Genomic DNA, 14,154 nt, shown 5'->3' with positions numbered 1-14,154 from the left:
TTAGACCTGTCCTTTCAGAACCTGTTCCCAATTAGTAACTTGGAATTTTGATATTACTCTTTAAACTTTTTAACTTAATAATGATTTCCACCATCCCTTCAGCCCCAGTATAGAGATTGTGGTATTTTGCAAAAGCTGGCATCAGTGGTATTATGTATGAGTGCCTAGTTCTAAAATCTTGGCAGCTGCTTTGACTTTTCTTTATGCTGTCATTCAGACCATAGCTACCAAAGCTGAATTTTGCTCGTAGTAACAGTTGTGGGAAGTTACTAAGGGAAGAGTCTATTACTGACACAGGAAATAGTTTTGCAGTTCTTTTTGTCATTGCCAAACTTATCAAAACGTCACTGTTGCCATAGGTCATCTATGCACAGTTCAAAATCATCTATCTGCTGCAACTTTAAATTGCTTGGTGACTTCGGTGCTGGTGTTACGTATGTTCCACCCTTCTTGCAAAACTCCCTTTAAATTGACAAGTTTTGTTGTTTCTGGAATTAGACCTAATTGCTGTGATTCAAGAGTAAGGAAGGAAAAATAACTGTGTGGGTTCTGCGTTTTTCAGTTCTCCTCCTCTTTATTACTTCCAAAATAGTCCACTTTTCTTCAAAAGTTGTATCAAGACCATTCAGAAAATTGTGTGTGAATAGTCACTGATAGAAGCATTTTTCCCTTGATTCATTAATTACAGGAGCATGTCAGGCAGAGCAGATGGCATTTTCTGAGTTGGGAATTTACCTTTGTTTATTCTTTGTTGAGTTTGACATCTGAATTTCTCAGCTTCTCTAAGATGATGCTGTTTTGCCATCAAATATAGAGTATGTTTGTATAAATCGGACTGAAAATTGAAATTCTGGCCTTTTTCTTTGCAACTGATGTGAAAAATGAATGGATGCCTGGGCATATCTCTATTTGAGAACTAGTCCCTCCTCAATGTACAGAGCAATTATTTTAAAAAAAATTATTTTTGTGCAGTCCATGAAGTCATGCCTTACTATGGTACTACTCAAGTGCCATTTTTGAGAAAGAGCATGTATTTTCTCTTGAACTTTTTGATGGGTCTTAGCTAAAGGGTTCAGAAATGGGATGTGATGTATTTTCAGCACGCCAAATTGAGTTGAGGGTCTTCTGATCTGCTGTCACAGGAGAATCTATAACATAATGACCCACAGGAGGATCTGGGTGGGTCTGTGGCTGCTAGTTTGGTGTTTGTGGTTCAGCAGTCCTGGGAGTGCTCTCTGGAAGCACCCCAGCCCCATTTGACTGCAGTTAAAGCTCTGCAGTGGCTGAAGAGCAGTGTGTGCACTGTGTAGCAGTGGCACTTGAAATCGGGTAGCTGCTGAGCCTGCACCTTTTCAGGGCTTGTGTTGCTGACTTGCCTTGGGTTTGTGGCAGGGAAGGGTTGAGCGAACTCGCTCATTTCCTCCCTCTTTTGGAGCGAACTAATGGGCCACAATAGCTCTCGGTGGGTGTTGTGATATGGATGTGCCTGTGGTCTGTGGAGAGGGTGGCTGGCTCCTGCTGACCGGAGCTGCCTGTGCTGCTTACTCTCCCTTCTCTGGCAGGGCCACCATCTTCTTCTGTGTCGTAACCTGCTCGACTAGACCAGCCAGACTCCGGCTCTTGCATCTCTTCCTCGCCGTCCCTCCTCTGCCCAGCCTCACACCATGTTTTGGCCCAGCTGACCTTTCTGGCACCCCTCTGCAGTGCGCTCCAAAGGGCTTGTCTCACGCACGTCCGTGGGGCACCAGCCGAAGGGTCATGAGAGCGACAGGCGAGGTTGTCTTCCTGCTGTCAGCTCCAATGTCTGGTCTCTGGCAGATGGGAGCAGCAGTTACAGGGGAAATCCGGCTAATCTCCTGTAACTTGAGCCCATTACATGCTCAGTCGCACTGTGGGGCTGGTGCCTTTCCAGCCACATATGGACGGATTGCTGAAGGAATCGGATGCTTACTGCAGAACACCTTCCGAGATTTGCACTGTAGGGATCACAAACAAAAATTAAAAAGATGCTGTGAGTCGGCTGAATATTAGTTTTAAAGTTTTGTCAAATAGGAAAATATTTTCATATGCATAGCAAAACCTTGATATATTAAAAAAAATACCCTCAAAGACATCAAAAAAGCAAGGGATCAGCACTTTGCCAAATTTCAAGGCTGTCCCAACATGGGTAGAGGAGCCAGAGTTCCCCAGTGAGTTATAAATATGGCAAAGCAACATGTTTTTGTCTAGGCTATCTCAGAAATAGGCAAACTGTGTTTTGGCAGAAAAGTCAATAAATCCTGCAGCAGATGTCCAGCATGGAAAATTTTTAACAAGGGCAGCTCAAGTTTGGCAGAGTCAAAAGAATGTGGAAAATCCCGATGAGATGCACCAAGCCATCTTAATAATGGGTGGAGTTACCTCCCTTGTCCCCAGGGTCTCTCGAACCCACCAGAATCAACTATTTGTGGTTTTGTTGGGTTTTTTTTGAGGAGGATTTTGCTTTGGTTTTTTGGTTTTTTTTTTAATATAGGGCAGAATGGAGACGAATGGAGGGGGTGAATGAACAGAAAGTATGGGCTGACTGGCAGGAGCCTTCTTGGCAAGAACACATTTCAGCCATGCCTGGAAGGGGAGGGTTTTCACAAATTGTGTGGGAGGTGGTGAAGCCCAAAAGGAGAGTTTCTGCTTGCTAGATAGAGGAATAATGGATTTTTGGGAAGCTGTGTTTATAATATGCAAAATAGTCCACAGGAAACAATGGGGCCTTGGGACAGAGCTGCCAGTGAATGAGAGCTTTGTTTTCCTCTTGTCTATTCATATTTCTAAACTTTTAGTGGCATTTTAAACACATTTTACACATTTTTTTGTGTAATGGCTTGAATTGCCTAAACTGCTGCCTAAAGTACTGTTGCACTGCAATCTTTATCCCTTTTTGGATAAAGATTGATTTTCAGCTTAAGCTCCTTTTTGTATTTTTCTTAATTGCAACTCTTGTTTAATAATCCTTGGCTGCTTTGTTTTTATGTTTTAAAACTTTAGAAAAATGTATAGGAAAACTGGTTGACAGCAGACCTTGTGTACCAAGCATGTTGAGCTACCCACAGCTTGACTTGAAAATGGCAACTGGTATCGTAGTCCTTATGCCAGAACCTTGACACAAATGAACATCAATTGCAAGCTAATTGCGTGGACTTCAGTTTAGATGCTGCTGATGGGATTTGTCTGCCATGGATATGAATTAAAACACCATCGTATAGATTGTGTTTTCATTGAGAAACATCCCATACCTGCAGTCCCTAACAACCAGTCTGAAATAAACGAAAAGATGTTATGGTTGTATTGCTGTTAAATGCAGACACTGCACATAAGATTATGCAGTATTAAAATGGGAATATTACTGCCTGAATCGGAGTGTGTTTTGGCTGCATGTTAAAATAAAAGATAGATGGTTTGATATATTGTGGTGCATGTCTCACCTTTACAAACAAAACAGCACCACTGCAGTTTTGCAGTTTCAGAAATGTTGATTGTGCATGTGTTTACAAATAGCAAAAGCTTTGAAAAATCTTTGTGCAAGAGATGGTGAAGCTGCTGTTGCAGCGGAGGGAAAGGGAGTTGTTTGCTTTTGCTGCGTATGTTATTTCATGGAGCTATCGCTTTGCCTCACCAGTAAAACTCCTTCCCTGTGCGAGGGAAATTCCTGGTTCATTGGTATGGATGCATTGTTTTTACACATTAGAAGTGCTGTGTTGCTGTGTCAATCATCCCGTTAGGATCAGTTTAAGAGCAGTAGGGCTGACGAAGCTGGGTGTGATTGGCTGCCATATGCTGGGAGGGCTCTGTGAGAAGGAAGGGCTGCAGTCTTTCAGCAACAGAGTTTAGGCTGTGTCTTTGCTTCATCATCTGAGGAAAAAAATCCTCAGATAAGTCACAAGGCTTTCTGAGAAAAAAAACCCAAAACATTACAGGCTGCTCATCGTTTCGTGTGAGAATTAGTTACCATGATGCGATGGGAAAGATATGGCTGTTTGTTTATATCAGATGTTCCTGTTCACGTTGGGAATGTGTCGAATAGACAGGGCTAAACAAGGTAGGAGGATCCTTGTCTTTTATGGAATGTTTCAAGAGTTTGCTGCAGTATACTGCATACTGTATGTGTTGCTTGGGGGAGTCGGGGAAACATTGTTTCTCCCGTGAATGGATTCTATTTGGGTGAAATAGGTGGATTTTATGGTAACTTGTTTTCAAAGGGTATTAATTTCCAGTGTAAATAGCTCTCTGCAGAAATAGAACATGAGTATATGCATATTAAAACAAGTAAAAAAAGAAATAGGTCAGTGTGTTTCAGAAGTGCTGCTACCCTAATTGGATTTTTAGCTGGGTTGTTGTCTGGAAGTGCAGCCTAGCTTTAAGACGGAGAAGGAGTCAATCTGGAAATCTGTGAAGTTTATAGCAGCTATGTTTGAAGATTTAGGTGAATTAGACTGGCTGATCTAAATAATTCCCTATCGGAAGCTTTAACTAAAGCCAAGACTGCCTGTTTTAGATTTGTAGAAGTATACAATGAGATTACAGTATTTTGCTCTGTTATTATAAAAGTATGGGTGTTTTTGACTGCGCTGTGATTCCTTGTGCTCTTCAAGGAAAGCTGGGGGAATTTTTCATATCGTAGTTTAGCTTATTGTAGTTTATTGTAGAAAGCTGCCCTTTCCAAGTCTTTGTCTAGGCAGCAAAACAGAACCTGTACACGAAAACAAGGAAAACAAGGTTAATAATACGTGCTGCAATTATCTGATCTTTATGCATTTTTAATGAGAGAACACACAGCTAGCAGAATAATTTAATGAGCAGGCTGGCTTTTAGAGCAATGATTTCACTGTGCTAAGGCACATCAACTTTCTTCCAGAGGAGGAGCCTCAGAAAGGAATGGAGAAGATTTATGTTAAATGCTTTAGAGAGAAAGAAGAGATATTTAGTCAGAAGTCTGTAAAATTCTGGAAGAATAGAGTAGTCTTTAGTTCTTCTCATTATTTATTAGATAGGAAGCAAACTTTACCATCATGTTGCAGGAGGGCTCTGAGAACATTTCCTCATCCTGTGATATGCTGAAGCCTCTTCAACTTTCTCAGACTGCCATCTGCATTGATGGTGCTCAGTAGCTTTCAGGATGAAATTACCTGAATTAACACTCTGACTTCAGCTGTGTTATAGCAGCATCTTTATATGTACAGTATATAATATAGTTGGGTTTTAATTCCCCCCCCCTCCCCCCCCCAAGATTAACCTTTGGTGAGACAACAAGAAAATGTTGTCTTCTTATTTATCCTGTAATAGCCATGTAGACTGTATATAGATACTTGTATTCAGCTAGGACACGGTAGAAGAAATAATCGTGTGTACTAAGGGAGACTAAAGATCAGTTTCTTAAAGAGAAATCAGGTAGAAGAACCTTTTGCTACCTAAAAAAAACTTTCAGTGATGTAATTTTGAGGGGAAAGTTTCAAGATTTCCTTTATCCTAGGAATGAGTTACACTAGTTTGCTACTGCAGCAAGTAGGCCCTTCTAGACCAACTGTCCATTGCCCCTCCCATTTTTCAAGGAGAGGTGCAGGACACGTACTCAGAACTCCTGATGTCACCTCCCAACTCCTCACAGCTGACTGCTCAGAGAAGGTTGATACAACTTCCCCGCTCCCTGGCCAAGTACTTGCTGGAGACCTGTGGCTAGGTTGTTGACACATACTCAGTTTATGAACTGGTTATTTTTGAATGCAACAGTCTTCGAGGTAAAAACAACCTTGTGTCTTCTGAGTCAAGCTCTGCCAACAAGTGAAGCACATGCCAGGATGCAGAGCATTATTATTACAAATCCATAGGGTATGGATATGTACATTTAACTATCACAATTGATTGAACGTGCTGTTTGTGTGCAGATTGTGTTAAACAGTGAGGCAAAGACTGATAATTAGAACCAAATAAAATGATCTTTTTCAAGCTATAAAATATGAGACAAATATTTAGTTTTTGCAAGTAAAACTATTTTCATGTGCAGCTTTCAGAGAAAACTTTTCTCTGAAGAAAGTCTCTTACTTCCAAATAATTTCAGTATCTGGTTTCCATACCTTGAAGATCACAATGTATAGAGTTACCCTTGTTATGCCTGACTATCAAAGTGAAAATTTGCCTTCATCACTTAGTCAAGTAGCTTGTATCAAACTGCTGGCAGAAAATCAAATGACAAAAGGATTAAAAAAAATATTTCCTGGTTAAGGTGCATATATACTACTGCTTTATATGGTTAGGTAAATGAACCTTTGTCTTGGAGAGTAGAGGTGGTACTAAATATTCTGTATCTACATTTATTATGTAAATAGTTGGTTTTAAAAGTATTTTGGACCAGATTCGGGTACCTCTTTTCATTTAGTAGTATCTTTTCTGTTTAATTGCTCTGTGTGTTTCATCAGAGCTATTAGTGTGGTAACCTTACTGTATGTAGTCTGTTTTCAAGGAATAATTACTTTATTTAGAATTTCTATCTTTATTTTCCTAAGGTAGAATTTTCTAATGAGTTAGAGGTTCTGAAGTATAGTGCTTGACAATAGAGCCTTTATAAAGGCAAACCAACTTCTTCATTTGTAAGTGTACATTTTACAGAAATGTGGGAGAATTATGTGCTACCATTTTTAATATTTTTTTTTTCCTGAGCTCTTAAGAAAAATGGCTCTTAATGTTGCGTGGGATTTTCGGCACTCGGGTATCACCTCTGCTGCAAATGAATCTTCTTCTCTGTTGCTCAGAAATATGTTAGAAATAATCTGTACTGTGTTTATTTGTAAAAACTCTGTAAAATGTTCAGGTTTTATAATACTGAGAGATGAGAAAAAGAGTATTTAGTTGAAAGTACTTATTAATTATTTTGCATATAGTTTTAACACATTGCTAATATTTAAATTTCATGTGATAGCTATTTCTGATACTGTGCTTCCTAATGTTACTAGAAATTTCTGACTTTTGAGGATTGTTTTTTTCTTTTCCAGGGAAGAATCAGTTTTTTTAAAGTCAAATTATTTTTTTCCTTTTTTTATGACTATGGCTGTTAAAAAATTTTAGCAAGAGAGAACTAAATCACTTGCTTTAAAATTTGTTAGTATGTACTTTCTTTTTAAAACCTTTGCTTGTGGAGCTAATTTGATATGTTTGATACAATGTATTATAATTAACTAATGTGCACCAGTGCTATATAGCTGGTCTGTAAACAGGCTGAAATTATAGCCTGAGGAAAATAAAACTCATTTCAAGAGAGTGTCAGTGCTGAAAACTAGTTCAAATAATGTCACTATTAACTGTTTGACTAATTAAACTAATCTCCTTATACATTATTAGCAAATGCAGTGACAGTTGTTGGTTATTGATATACAGAGTCTTCTTTTTAAAAAGTCTTCTTTTAAAACCAAACTTTTTGTCTCTACATGGAGTAGAGGGTGCATGAGGAGGAAGTTATGCAGCCCCTTTCCAGGATCTGCCAACTTCTTAATCACCACAATTTCTTTTTACTCTTTTGTAACTGGGCCATTAAAACATCGAGCTCTCTCTCCGATAATGCTGGCGATGTCATGTTCTTAGTTCAGTATTTCAGGCATGCTAAAAAAGGAAAAGTCTGGGGCTGTGAAGATTGAGGAGCGTACCTAACAGGGGGATTATATGCAAAATCCTTATAACTAACACAAAGAAATACTAATTATGTAGGGGACTCTTTGTGCTACTGATGATTACTAAAGCTGTTGAGAACTGCCAGTGTGCAGTTTGCTGCTTCTGCAGAAGACTTGTAGGATTCCTGGAGTCGTAAGTCTGGCAGAGGACCTGGTGGGCTTGTGATACCTGAAACTTTGCCAGTTAAAAGAGCTCAGCTGTAAACAAATTGATAAATGCAGAGCTTCACACTCTTTTTATTATTATGTTTTTACTATTTTTTCCTTTTTTTTTCTCCCTCCTCTTTCATATCTATATATATGTACACAAATACGTACACACATACATAATATGCACACATACATAATATACACACACCCATAAAAATACAATTTTTCATCTTTGTAATTTTTGTACTGCACAAACAATAGCTAATAAAGACAGTGGGAGGGATTAAGTGATACAGTCGTTGCATAAAGAAGTGGATCAGGAAATAAGAACAGATGGTTTATATCAAAGTCTATTATTTTTTTTCTGGTTTAGATCAATGATTTTTCTTTCAGCAGTTTCTGAGTGGATGATAAACATTTTGGGAAGTGTTTTGGGAAGATCTGGGTGTCATACATTGCTGAACTCATAAATAGAGACAAGGTCAGTCTGGAGGTTCATGAGCTGTAAAATCCTCTCTCCTGCAGGGAGCACAGCACCTCTGACAGTAGGCAGAATTAGAGATTACAAGTAAGGAAAAATGCAGAAATGTTTGCCCGTGGTAGTTCTATAGAAGGAGAAAGCTAGGATTTGGTTAGAAATGCCTTTTTCTCTTTTTTTGTGGGAATTCTGAAGGCAACTTTTCAGCATGCTTTTTGTGTATGATTGCTTTTAAGAGGCCTGGAAAATATTTATTTTTTTTTTAACTGTCTGCCGTTCACTTCAATCCAGACTGAATACTTTTTAACTTGAGTTTCTGAGGAATTTTATGTTGTTGTTTTGGGGTTCTTTTCCCCCTACTGTTCTGTTACATACACTTCAGGTATGTTGAATGGCTCAGTCCCCCCAGCCCCTAGTTTTCTAAAACTGTCATGATTTATGTAATTTAAAGGTGTCATGGGCAGTGTTTTGAACTTAGTCTAAAACTAACCTACAATTTCCAAGTGGCAAGATTTCCATTATTTTCCATTGTTCAGAAGGATGACGTTACAATGCTGGTTTTCAGCATGTCAGGTTTGTGCCTTCAGAGTCTCCTTTGGCAGCTCTGTGGGACACTCCTCCTAATGTCAAGGTGGGTAAAGTGGCTGCCTCTTTGGACAGCAAAGCCCTGTTTCTATTCCATTTAAATATTTTTCAGGTATTTCCTTCCACTTTTCAGACTATCTGCAGTGCTGTTATCAGCAGCTATATGCGTATTTCAAGCCTAGAGCTGCCTTGGTTTGTCAGCAGACCCCTCTGGCTGTGCCCCTGGCAGGACAGGCAGGCTCACTGCTGGCAGGAGTTCTCTCTCTGCACCCAGTTAATGATTCAGGACTTCAGCACTGCCTCGCTCTTATTTACTTAAAAGGCTGTGATAACACGTATGGGATTTCTCTGATGGCTGTGTTCACCTGTGGCACAGCATCCCCTCCTACAGCCTCTGTCTGCCGCAAGGAGACCAATGCCAGCGTTCCCACCTTCATCTCCTCACCCCCTAGCCAAAAAGTGGTGTGGCCTGGGCCACCTCCTCCAGCTGGCATGAATGAGGCTTTTGCAGAGGAGGACGCCGGTGCGTGGGCTGCTGGTGCTGGGGATTGCAGTGCTGCAGTCCTTATTGGCATGCTGAACATGCTCTGGCAGCACGGCGCGCCGCTGTCCTGGAGTCTAGTGCTTGTCTTTAAAAACTTTTTTGCTTCGTGCGTATTTTTATTTTTTTTTTTTACAATTCCTTTGTGTATTTTAGTTCCCCTCTGCTAATGCTGGGAAACACTTTGGGGATGGATTACTTTATTGCCATAATTTTAAGGGAGTTGGGGTGGTAGCTAAAAAACTCTTAAGACTTCCTCTGTCACATTGGAGATGGCATAAAAGGCTTTGAAAGTGGCCCCACTGATGTGTTTATAAAGCCAATGCACTTTCCACTTTCCCCCCCCCCCCCCCCTCCTTTTTTTTAAAGACCTCATTTAATGCTCAGGACTGTGCAGTGAGGCCACTTTCAAAGGCTTTAGTATCCACAGTAGCAGCTCTTTGAAGTGGAAACGCCAGCGGGGAACAAGCCTTCAGCTTAATCCTTGGCGTGAGAGGTCCTAAGTGGTGTAAGAAGCCACAGCATCCCTCTTGTTGGGTGGAGCTGGAGAGCAATACCTGCAACTGAATCTGTATCCTGGACATTATCCATAGAACTAGAACTGGTTGGACAATTCTGTAGGGCAGGAGGGATGCAGTCCCTCTCATCTCTCTGGTTTTTCACTCCGGCTCTGTCTGTCCCAGCTTCTTTGCCCAGTTTCTTGAGGAGGAGAACACAACTGAAAGGCAAAAGAGTAAGGCCTGAGAGCAAACCTGTTTGTGCTTGGGTTTGTTTCCTCTCTCAAGTTGGTAAATCTTTCTTCTGAAGTGCAGAGCCAGTGGCACAATCCGTCTGGTGGTCCTTGTGGGCATGTGTCTGTCCACCTAGGTTGGTGGCCTCATGGTGGCCCCGGGTGCTTGTCTCCCCATTGTCACAAGGAGGATGAAGGAGATGGTGCTTTTTGGTCACCAGTGACTCATTTAAGTGCTCAAAGCTAGGTGGGATGAGTCTGTCATCTCTGAAATATATTTGTTTGAAATAGAAGGTGAAAGGGTTGAGTTTCTTGCAGTGGGGCTTGAGGATCAGTGTGTCCCTGTGGATTTGTAGCCAGTCTTGGTTGCAGAAGTATACCGCTTGTAAGGAGCTGCCTTCCAAAAAACGAAGAAGGCAGAAGTGAGCAATGCCTTGACTGGCATGTGGCTTGAGCTGCCGGAGGTGAAAAGCTTTTTGAGGAGGGCTTTCCTTCTCAAACATACTAGCCATTGTTGATTGTGATGACTATTTAAATAACCCAATTTTTAATTGAAAAGTTAAAACTGCTTGTTCATAGTTTTGACCTTCAACACATTACTTGCCATTTAGCTTCACTCCTGTGCTGTTTGCTGTGTGCAAAACAACTGTCTTTTCCATGGCTTCCCCACTGGTAAATGACTGAACGCTCCCTACGTCCTTGTCAAAATCTGGTAGTCCTCATCATCAGTGTATGTGAATTTCTTTCTCTTTCTGTTGTCAAAAACCTTGCTGTTGCCTCTTTCCACAGTAAAGAAAATGTAAGCTTTTCCACTGTGATGGTACTGTTACTGTTCTCTCACTCTTTTATCATTCCAGAGTTACATGCTCCCTGACAATACACACCAGTGTAATTCTTCTTTGTTTTGCTTTGATAGTGCCAAGTATTCTGCTTGTTTTATACTCCATCAGCTGCTGAATATTTTGCAAAAGTCTTAATCCAATTGCCTCTAATGTGCACATGATCTTTCCTCTGTAGCAGTGTCTTCTTGGAACCCAGTGTTGTGGGTTTGCTATTCATTATTTGTCTGTTTTCCCCCTCACCTGCATTTTTGTGCCTGTCTTTATGTTAAAACTGATGTGGTTTTATCACCCAGTGAACTCATTATCATGAGATCTTTTTGTAACTCTTCACAGTCGGCTTCAGGTATGACTCAAAAATTTTATGTCAACTGCAAACTGTCTTACTGCTTATGGCTATTGTTGCAAAGCAGAGAAGGAAACTCTCTTGGCAAACCTAATTATGAAAATGGCAGTATATTATTAGAAGTAAAACATGATATTTAATCTTGTGAGTTTGTTGTGAACTTCTGCTCTGACTTTAGTCTTCATACTGTCTGCGAAGGCTTAGCACTTTTAGCTTCTCTTTTAAATTAAATTTCTTTAACATCCATAAGGTCTAAGTCATCACGATAACTGGGTTCCACAAAAATCGTCAGTTTACAAAGATGAGATGATTAATTTGCTTTTATTTTGCTTCATTTTGAGCTTTTAGGATTTGTTTTTCCTAGCTCTTCCCTACCATTGTCAGAATTGTACTCCTTAATGAAAACTGACAGTTGCTTGTAAACATACTTGTAGGTGATAAGGTTTTATGAAATGAACTTTATGTTTTCAGATTTCCAGTGAAATGGGAAAGAGATAGCTGTGCTACAGTAGGGTTCTCTTCTTAAACTTGAGGATACTTGTAATAGGAATCAATATGAGGTGGTGATGGTTTGTGGGCTTTTGTTGTTTTTCTTAAAGAGAAACAGATTTAGAAGTAATAGTCTCCTTTCATGAAGATAAACACCTGTATTTCACCTGTCTGGGACTCCAATCACCAAAACATGAGCATGCTTTTCACTTAGGGGAAAGATAAATGTGGTGATTATAATCTTTGAAGTGCTTCATTGGAAGATAAAAAAAATGATTCTCCTGGAATAAGACATTAAAATTTGTGGACAGGTTTCTACTTTTCTGATTTCAAAATTTTTAATTTTTTTTTTTTCCTGTGGCTCTTTTGACTCCAGTTTTGCAGTTAGGAAATTCAGGGTACATAATACAGGATTATTCTTTAGTTGTTTTCCTGATGGGCTTTGTTCATCTGGTAAAAAAATATGGACCTTAAATTGTGGATTTCCATTCAAATTTACAGAACCATAATAATTAAATTGACCACTCCCGAATATGTAAATTGAATAAGCTTTTTTTGTAAGAAAGCACAGAGCTAGAATATCAGTGCATCTTTGTTGTCTCTCTTTTCTGTCTTTTCAGAGTATAATTTTTTTGAAGGGGTTGGGGTTTGTTGGCTTTTTTTCTTTTTTTTTGGTGGGGTACGGTGGGTTTGAGGGGGATTTGTCTTGGTTTGGGTTTTTTTCATCATTTTGTGGGGTTTTCTTGTGTATTTTTTTTTTGCTTTTGCATTTTTTGGGGTGTTTGGTTGTTTTGTGGGGTTTTTTTGTTGGGGTTTTTGTGTATTTTTGGGGTTTTTTTGGTTGTTTTTTGTAGTGGACAGTCCTGATCAGTTGCTATAAAGTGGTACCATGATTTCTGTTCTTTCAGGTGATGGGCAGAAGGATAAATGTGGAGAAGAGGCATTCAAGTAGATTTTCAGGATTTGAAATGAACCTATGCATTGTTATAAAGTGGTTATCTCAGTGAAAGCCAAATATTGGTAGTGCAAACTTTGCAGCCAATAAAGTTGCAGAGGATTACTAGAGGGCATAACTTTGACCGAGACTGAGGTTGTTAATTTATTTATTTTTTTTATTTTGGTTTGGCTTGGTTTATTTATTTTCTGGTCTGGTTTGATTTTACGTCTCACCTGTTTTATACTGGAAAAGTTGTATGAAATGGAAGAAATTCCTACCAGCTGTCAGGGACCAGAGAGTGTACAGGCTGATATAAAATCTCTTATTTACAAGCTAAGCAATAGTGCACTAAAATGAGGCACATTCAAAACAAACATTTAAGTAATTTTTGAAAACTTGTTTTTGGAATAGCAATGTGTGTAAGCAGCAGCAGTCCACTTCTTATGTGTATATAGTTTTTCTTATCTCTGAGTGGTGTTGATGATATTACTTATTTTACCACATCAAATTTATTTTTTCCTTTTTTTGCTATTTATTCACTTTTTAACACAGAAGTTTTGACATTGTCTTTCAAAAATAGTGTTGTATATCGAGTTGATATTTTTGCATGGTTAAAGGAAGCTCTTAAATTATTTTAACACAAAAGTTGTGCATGGCAATACATAATGTAAAGTGCTAAACAAAGTGTGTCTTTAAATATCCTTTTTCCACTAAGCTTGAACTACAAGAAATTAATTAAACTTTTGAAAAGGACAAAAATGTTGAGATTTACATTAACCAGTCCAAATTTTCCACTGCAATGTGAGCTGAAAACTGTCTCTTGCCAAAAGCCAGTTGCTTGTGCTCAGTTGTCAGAAGCATCTCCATTGCTTTAGAAGTGCTGGCAAATGCCAGGCTGTGGTTACCTGTTCTGCCATTCCCAGCAGGATGGATAAACCTCTGCAGTTACAGGTAAGCAGAGATAGTAGAAAAGGGTCTGGAAGAGGGCTCTATTAAACTACCAAGAGGAAAAGTGTTTGGTTTTCACTGCAAACCGTTGTAATTCATTGTGTCAAAGCATGAAAGCATTTGATTTTTCAATGTTTTAAAGACTTTTTTGTTTTTTTTCCCTACTGCTCTCTTCACAATATAAAGCTGACTTAAAATAGAGGCTGTAATTTGAATATTGAGAAAATTTTTGATTTAACGTAGGGACATGCCTGGCTCTGAGAGACTAACACTGCCTAGCCTGTCAGTATGGCTGCCTAAATCGATTCCCTTTTCAACTCATCTTAAGATAAGAGAAATTAAAACAAAGACTCTAAATATTGAAGTTGCTTTTCGAAGATACTGTCTGGCCTTTTTTGTTGTGGTTTGGAGTTTCTTTCC

The 14,154-nt window shown here is 39.3% G+C and overlaps 1 protein-coding gene across 11 annotated transcripts in view; it reads left to right on the top strand.

The window, feature by feature from the left end:
- Positions 1–14,154, top strand: part of MBNL2 (muscleblind like splicing regulator 2) — a 106,748-nt gene that overhangs the window by 12,780 nt on the left and 79,814 nt on the right. Inside the window, exon 1 of one of the 11 annotated variants that reach the window (XM_015627546.3) lies at positions 3,866–4,072. The exons of the other annotated variants lie outside the window; for them this stretch is intronic. The gene's annotated coding sequence lies outside the window, so the exon portion shown is untranslated. Of the gene's footprint in view, positions 1–3,865; positions 4,073–14,154 lie in introns of those variants that run through there. 11 annotated transcript variants of the gene reach the window in all.

The sequence above is a fragment of the Parus major genome, chromosome 1 (assembly GCF_001522545.3).
Source record: "Parus major isolate Abel chromosome 1, Parus_major1.1, whole genome shotgun sequence".
NCBI classification, from domain to species: domain Eukaryota; kingdom Metazoa; phylum Chordata; class Aves; order Passeriformes; family Paridae; genus Parus; species Parus major.
The sequence above is the reverse complement of the archived record's forward strand: the minus strand, read 5'-3'. Positions and strand labels throughout refer to the sequence as shown.